Source organism: Rattus norvegicus, chromosome 15 (assembly GCF_021556685.1).
Source record: "Rattus norvegicus strain SHRSP/BbbUtx chromosome 15, alternate assembly SHRSP_T2T, whole genome shotgun sequence".
Lineage (NCBI taxonomy): Eukaryota > Metazoa > Chordata > Mammalia > Rodentia > Muridae > Rattus > Rattus norvegicus.
In genome coordinates, this window is record NC_141548.1 from 34,066,902 (window position 1) to 34,075,848 (window position 8,947).

Genomic DNA, 8,947 nt, shown 5'->3' on the forward strand with positions numbered 1-8,947 from the left:
ACAAGAGATAGAAGAGAGAAACTCAGGGACAGAAGATACCATAGAAAGCATTGACACAACCATTAAAGGAAATGTAAAATACAAAAAGCTCCTAACCCAAAACATCCAGGAAATCCAAGACACAATGAGAAGAGCAAACCTAAGGATAATAGGTATAGAAGAGAGCAAAGACACCCAACTTAAAGGGCCAGTAAATATCTTCAACAAAATTTTAGAAGAAAACTTCCCTAACCTAAAGAAAGAGGTGCCCATAAACATACAAGAAGCGTATAGAACTCCAAATATATTGGACCAGAAAAGAAATTCTTCTCATATAATAGTCAAAACACCAAATGCACAAAATAAAGAAAGAATATTAAAAGCAGTAAGGGAAAACATCAAGTAACATATAAAAGCAGACCTATCAGAATTACACCAGTCTTCTCTCCAGAGACTATGATAGCCAGAAGATCCTCGGCAAATGTCATACAGACCCTAAGAGAACACAAATGCCAGCCTAGGCTACTATATCCAGCAAAACTCTCAGTGATCATAGGTGGAGAAACCAAGATATTCCATGACAAAACCAACTTTACACAGTATCTATCGGCAAACCCAGCCCTACAAAGGATAATAGATGGAAAACTCTAACCCAAGGAGGGAAACTACACTCTAGAAAAAGCAGGAAATAATCTTCTTGCAACAAACCCAAAGGAAGAGAGCCACACAGACATAATTCTACCTCTAACAGCAAGATAACAGGAAACAAAAATTACTATTCCTTAGTATCTCTTAACATCATAATCTCAATTCCTCAATAAAAAGGTAGACTTACAGACTTGATACATAAAGAGGACCCAGCATTTTGCTGCATACATGATACATACCTCTGTGACAAAGATAGACACTACCTCAGAGTAAAAGGCTGGGAAATTTTTTTCTATCAGACCTACATAGAAGACCTCATACCAATAATATCCAAACTATTCCACAAAATAGAAAAAAGGAACACTACCCAATTCCTTCTATGAGGCCACAATTACACTTATGCCTAAACCACACAAAGGCCCAACAAAGAGAATGTCAGACCAATTTCCCTTATGAATATTGATGCAAAAATACTCAATAAAATCCTCACAATCCAAATCCAAGAACATATCAAAATGATTATCCATCATGATCAAGTAGGCTTCATCCCAGAGACACAGGGATGGTACAATATATGGAAATCCATCAACATAATCCACTATATAAACAAACTCAAAGGAAAAAACACATGATCATCTCATTAGAGGCTGAGAAAGCATTTGACAAAATTCAATTCCCCTTCTTGTTAAAAGTCTTGGAAAGATCAGGAATTCAAAGACCATACCTAAACACAGTAAAAACAATAAACAGCAAACTAGTAGCTAGCTGTACATCAAATTAAATGTAGAAAAACTTGAAGCAATCCCACTAAAATCAAGGACTAGGCAAGGCTGCCCACTCTCTCCCTACTTATTCAATATAGTACCTGAAATCCTAGGCAGTTCAAAGGGATACGAACTGGAAAGGAAGAAGTCAAAATATCACTACTTGCAAATGATATGTTAGTATATTTATGTGACCCCAAAACTTCCACCAGAGAATTCCTAAGCCTGATAAACAACTTCAGCAAAGTGGCAGGGTATAAAATTAACTCAAACAAATCAGTAGCCTTCCTCTGATCAAAGAATAAATAGTCTGAGAAAGAAGTCAGGGAATCGACACCCTTCACAATAGTCACAAATAATATAAAATACCTCGGTGTGACTCTAACCAAGCAAGTGAAAGATCTGTATGACAAAACTTCAAGTCTCTTAAGAAAGAAATTGAAGAAGATCTAAGAAGATGGAAAGACCTCCCATGCTCATGGATTGGCAGGATTAATATAGTAAAAATGAACATTTGGCCAAAAGCAATCTACAAATTCAGTGCAATCCCCATCAAAATTCCAACTCAATTCTTCATAGAGTTAGAAAGAGCAATTTGCAAATTCATTTGAAATAACAAAAAACTCAGTATAGGGAAAACTATCCTCAACAATAAAAAACTTCTGGGGGGGATTGGGGATTTAGCTCAGTGGTACGGTGCTTGCCTAGGAAGCACAAGGCCCTGGGTTCGGTCCCCAGCTCCGGAAAAAAAAAAAAAAAAACTTCTGGGGGAATCACCATCTCTGACCTCAAGCTGTATTACAGACCAATAGTGATTAAAAAAAACTGTATGATATTGGTAGAGAAACAGGCAGAGAGAGAGAGAAAAAGAGAGAGAGAGAGAGAGAGAGAGAGAGAGAGAGAGAGGAGAGAGAGAGAGAGGAGAGAGAGAGATTGATTGATTAATGGAATAGAATTGAAGACCTAGAAATGAACCCACACACCTATGGTCACTTGATCTTGACAAAGGCACTAAAATCATCCAGTGGAGAAAATATAGCATTTTCAACAAATGGCGCTGGTTCAACTGGCAGTCAGCATGTAGATTGCAAATAGATCCATTCTTATTGCCCTGGACAAAGTCCACGTTCAAATGGATCAAGGACCTCCACATAACACCAGATACACTCAAGCTAATAGAAAAAAAGTGGGGAAAGCCTCGAAAACATGGGCACTGAGCAAAATCTCCTGAACAAAATACCAATGGCTTATGGCTAAGATCAAGAAACAACAAATGGGAACTCATAATATTGTAAAGTTTCTGTAAGGCAAAATACACTGTCATTAGGACAAATCGGCAACCAACAGATTGGGAAAAGATCTTTAACAATCCTACATCCAATAGAGGGTTAATATTCAATATATAAAAAGAACTCAAGAAATTAGACTCCAAAGAGCCAGATAACCCTATTAAAAAATGGCTTACAAGGCTAAACAGCCAATTCTCAACTGAGGAATATCAAATGGCTGAGAAGCACATAAAGAGATGTTCAACATCCTTAATCATCAGAAAAACCTGAGATTCCACCTTACGCCACTCAGGATGGCTAAGATAAAAAACTCGGGCAAAAACAGATGCTGGAGAGGATGTGGAGAAAGAGGAACACTCCTCCATTGTTGGTGGGATTACAAGGTCTTACAACCACTTTGGAAATCAGTCTGAACATTACTCAGAAAATTGGACATAGCTCTGCACCCAAATCCCGTGGGAGGGAGAGCCAAACCTTCAGAGAGGCAGACACGCCTGGGAAACCAGAAGAGACTGCACTCTGCACACATCTCTGACACCAGAGGAAAACATCAAACGCCATCTGGAACCCTGGTGCACGGAGGATCCCGGAAAGGGCGGCACAGATCTTCCTGGTTGCTGCTGCCACGGAGAGCTCGTAGGGAGCACCCCACGAGCAAACTTGAGCCTCGGGACCACAGGCATGACCAACTTTTCTGCTGCAAGAGACCTGCCTGGTGAACTCAGGACACACAGAGGCAAAATTCCTCTAGGACCTGGCACTTCCGGTGTTTAGCAGGAGTCCCAAACCCGCGGATCCCGGCCCATAGCAGCTCTCTGCTCCCAGACCCCGTGGGAGAGAGACCTCACCTCCTGGTCAGGTGGGCACTCCTGAGGCTACAGAGCAGAAGAGACCACCAACACTGCCCATCCCTGCCCACATCCCTGGCCCAAGAGGAAACTGTATAAGGCCTCTGGGTTCCCGTGGGGGAGGGTCCATGAGCGGCAGGACCTCTGCGCCTGAGACACCGCCGGAACCTGAAGGGACAGACCAGATAAACAGTTCTCTGCACCCAAATCCTGTGGGAGGGAGAGCTAAACCTTCAGAGAGGCAGACACGCCTGGGAAACCAGAAGAGACTGCACTCTGCACACATTTCTGACGCCAGAGGAAAACACCAAACGCCATCTGGAACCCTGGTGCAGGGAGGCTCCCAGAAAGGACGGCGCAGATCTTCCTGGTTGCTGCCGCCACGAAGAGCTCATAAGCAGCACCCCAAGAGCAAACTTGAGCCTCGGGACCACAGGTAAGACCAACTTTTCTGCTGCAAGTGACCTGCCTGGTGAACACCAGACACAGGCCCACAGGAACAGCTGAAGACCTGGACATAGGAAAAACTACACGCCTGAAAGCAGAACACTCTGTCCCCATAACCGGCTGAAAGAAAACAGAAAAACAGGTCTACAGCACTACTGACACAAAGGCTTATAGGACAGTCTAGCCACTGTCAGAAATAGCAGAACAAAGTAACACTAGAGATAATCTGATGGCGAGAGGCAAGCGCAGGAACCCAAGCAACAGAAACCAAGACTACATGGCATCATCGGAGCCCAATTCTCCCACCAACGCAAACACGGAATATCCAAACACACCAGAAAAGCAAGATCTAGTTTCAAAATCATATTTGATCATGATGCTGGAGGACTTCGAGAAAGACGTGAAGAACTCCCTTAGAAAACAAGTAGAAGCCTACAGAGAGGAATTGCAAAAATCCCTGAAAGAATTCCAGGAAATCATAAATAAACAAGTAGAAGCACATAGAAAGGAGTCATAAAAATCCCTGAATGAATTCCAGGAAATCATAAATAAACAAGTAGAAGCACATAGAGAGGAGTCACAAAAATCCCTGAAAGAATTCCAGGAAAACACAATCAAAGAGTTGAAGGAATTAAAAATGGAAATAGAAGCAATCAAGAAATAACACATGGAAACAACCCTGGATATAGAAAACCAAAAGAAGAGACAAGGAGCTGTAGATACGAGCTTCACCAACAGAATACAAGAGATGGAAGAGAGAATCTCAGGAGCAGAGATTCCATAGAAATCATTGACTCAACTGAAAAAGATAATGTAAAGTGGAAAAAGCTACTGGTCCAAAACATACAGGAAATCCAGGACTCAATGAGAAGATCAAACCTAAGGATAATAGGTATAGAAGAGAGTGAAGACTCCCATCTCAAAGGACCAGTAAATATCTTCAACAAAATCATAGAAGAAAACTTCCCTAACCTAAAAAAAGAGATACCCATAGGCATACAAGAAGCCTACAGAACTCCAAATAGATTGGACCAGAAAAGAAACACCTCCCGTCACATAATAGTCAAAACACCAAACGCACAAAATAAAGAAAGAATATTAAAAGCAGTAAGGGAAAAAGCTCAAGTAACATATAAAGGCAGACCTATCAGAATCACACCAGACTTTTCGCCAGAAACTATGAAGGCCAGAATATCCTGGACAGATGTCATACAGACCCTAAGAGAACACAAATGCCAGCCCAGGTTACTGTATCCTGCAAAACTCTCAATTAACATAGATGGAGAAACCAAGATATTCCATGACAAAACCAAATTTACACAATATCTTTCTACAAATCCAGCACTACAAAGGATAATAAAGGGTAAAGCCCAACATAAGGAGGCAAGCTATACCCCAGAAGAAGCAAGAAACTAATCGCCTTGGCAACAAAACAAAGAGAAGAAAAGCACACAAACATAATCTCACATCCAAATATGAATATAACAGGAAGCAATAATCACTATTCCTTAATATCTCTCAACATCAATGGCCTCAACTCCCCAATAAAAAGACATAGATTAACAAACTGGATACGCAACGAGGACCCTGCATTCTGCTGCCTACAGGAAACACACCTCAGAGACAAAGACAGACACTACCTCAGAGTGAAAGGCTGGAAAACAACTTTCGAAGCTAATGGTCAGAAGAAGCAAGCTGGAGTAGCCATTCTAATATCAAATAAAATCAATTTTCAATTAAAAGTCATCAAAAAAGATAAGGAGGGACACTTCATATTCATCAAAGGAAAAATCCACCAAGATGAACCCTCAATCCTAAATATCTAGGCCCCAAATACAAGGGCACCTACATACGTAAAAGAAACCTTACTAAAGCTCAAAACACACATTGCACCTCACACAATAATAGTGGGAGATTTCAACACCCCACTCTCATCAATGGACAGATAGGAAACAGAAATTAAACAGAGACGTAGACAGACTAAGAGAAGTCATGAGTCAAATGGACTTAACAGATATTTATAGAACATTCTATCCTAAAGCAAAAGGATATACCTTCTTCTCAGCTCCTCATGGTACTTTCTCCAAAATTGACCATATAGTTGGTCAAAAAACGGGCCTCAACAGGTACAGAAAGATAGAAATAATCCCATGCGTGCTATCAGACCACCACGGCCTAAAACTGGTCTTCAATAACAATAAGGGAAGAATGCCCACATATACGTGGAAATTGAACAATGCTCTACTCAATGATAACCTGGTCAAGGAAGAAATAAAGAAAGAAATTAAAAACTTTTTAGAATTTAATGAAAATGAAGGTACAACATACCCAAACTTATGGGACACAATGAAAGCTGTGCTAAGAGGAAAACTCATAGCACTGAGTGCCTGCAGAAAGAAACAGGAAAGAGCATATGTCAGCAGCTTGACAGCACACCTAAAAGCTCTAGAACAAAAAGAAGCAAATACACCCAGGAGGAGTAGAAGGCAGGAAATAATCAAACTCAGAGCTGAAATCAACCAAGTAGAAACAAAAAGGACCATAGAAAGAATCAACAGAACCAAAAGTTGGTTCTTTGAGAAAATCAACAAGATAGATAAACCCTTAGCCAGATTAACGAGAGGACACAGAGCGTGTGTCCAAATTAACAAAATCAGAAATGAAAAGGGAGACATAACTACAGATTCAGAGGAAATTCAAAAAATCATCAGATCTTACTATAAAAGCCTATATTCAACAAAACTTGAAAATCTGCAGGAAATGGACAATTTCCTAGACAAATACCAGGTACCAAAGTTAAATCAGGAACAGATAAAGCAGTTAAACAACCCCATAACTCCTAAGGAAATAGAAGCAGTCATTAAAGGTCTCCCAACCAAAAAGAGCCCAGGTCCAGACGGGTTTAGTGCAGAATTCTATCAAACCTTCATAGAAGACCTCATACCAATATTATCCAAACTATTCCACAAAATTGAAACAGATGGATCACTCCCGAATTCCTTCTATGAAGCCACAATTACTCTTATATGTAAACCACACAAAGACCCAACAAAGAAAGAGAACTTCAGACCAATTTCCTTTATGAATAACGATGCAAAAATACTCAATAAAATTCTGGCAAATCGAATCCAAGAGCACATCAAAACAATCATCCACCATGATCAAGTAGGCTTCATCCCAGGCATGCAGGGATGGTTTAATATACGGAAAACCATCAACGTGATCCATTATATAAACAAACTGAAAGAACAAAACCACATGATCATTTCATTAGATGCTGAGAAAGCATTTGACAAAATTCAACACCCCTTCATGATAAAAGTCCTGGAAAGAATAGGAATTCAAGGCCCATACCTAAACATAGTAAAAGCCATATACAGCAAACCAGTTGCTAACATTAAACTAAATGAAGAGAAACTTGAAGCAATCCCACTAAAATCAGGGACTAGACAAGGCTGCCCACTCTCTCCCTACTTATTCAATATAGTTCTTGAAGTTCTAGCCAGAGCAATCAGACAACAAAAAAAGGTCAAGGGGATACAGATCGGAAAAGAAGAAGTCAAAATATCACTATTTGCAGATGATATGATAGTTTATTTAAGTGATCCCAAAAGTTCCACCAGAGAACTACTAAAGCTGATAAACAACTTCAGCAAAGTGGCTGGGTATAAAATTAACTCAAATAAATCAGTAGCCTTCCTCTACACAAAAGAGAAACAAGCCAAGAAAGAAATTAGGGAAACGACACCCTTCATAATAGACCCAAATAATATAAAGTACCTCGGTGTGACTTTAACCAAGCAAGTAAAAGATCTCTACAAGAAGAACTTCAAGACACTGAAGAAAGAAATTGAAGAAGACCTCAGAAGATGGAAAGATCTCCCATGCTCATGGATTGGCAGGATTAATATAGTAAAAATGGCCATTTTACCAAAAGCGATCTACAGATTCAATGCAATCCCCATCAAAATACCAATCCAATTCTTCAAAGAGTTAGACAGAACAATTTGCAAATTCATCTGAAATAACAAAAAACCCAGGATAGCTAAAACTATCCTCAACAATAAAAGGACTTCAGGGGGAATCACTATCCCTGAACTCAAGCAGTATTACAGAGCAATAGTGATAAAAACTGCATGGTATTGGTACAGAGACAGACAGATAGACCAATGGAATAGAATTGAAGACCCAGAAATGAACCCACACACCTATGGGCACCTGATTTTTGACAAAGGTGCCGAAACCATCAAATGGAAAAAAGATAGCATTTTCAGCAAATGGTGCTGGTTCAACTGGAGGTCAACATGTAGAAGAATGCAGATTGATCCATGCTTATCACTCTGTACAAAGCTTAAGTCCAAGTGGATCAAGGACCTCCACATCAAACCAGATACACTCAAACTAATAGAAGAAAAACTAGGGAAGCACCTGGAACACATGGGCACTGGAAAAAATTTCCTGAACAAAACACCAATGGCTTATGCTCTAAGATCAAGAATCGACAAATGGGATCTCATAAAACTGCAAAGCTTCTGTAAGGCAAAGGACACTGTTGTTAGGACAAAACGGCAACCAACAGATTGGGAAAAGATCTTTACCAATCCTACAACAGATAGAGGCCTTATATCCAAAATATAAAAGAACTCAAGAAGTTAGACTGCAGGGAGACTGAAAGAACCCCAAATTGGGGAGACTCTCGCTCCAGTCTCGGGATGGCACGCCCCAGGAAACACGAGTAGCCGATCTTGATGTAACAGCAGGAGGCAGTTTTATTAACGAGATCTCGGGCCGACACGTTTCTCACACAGGAGATAGAGGAGTCGACCCCGAGCCTCTAAAGGCAGGGGTTTATATAGGGAAAGCCAGGGGAACTCGCGTGGTTACACATTATTGGCTGGTTCAAATGGTGCACAGTTACTTTTGGCGCGGAATTACATCAGCAAAGAGTACGTGTAATCTAGCATCTCAGCAA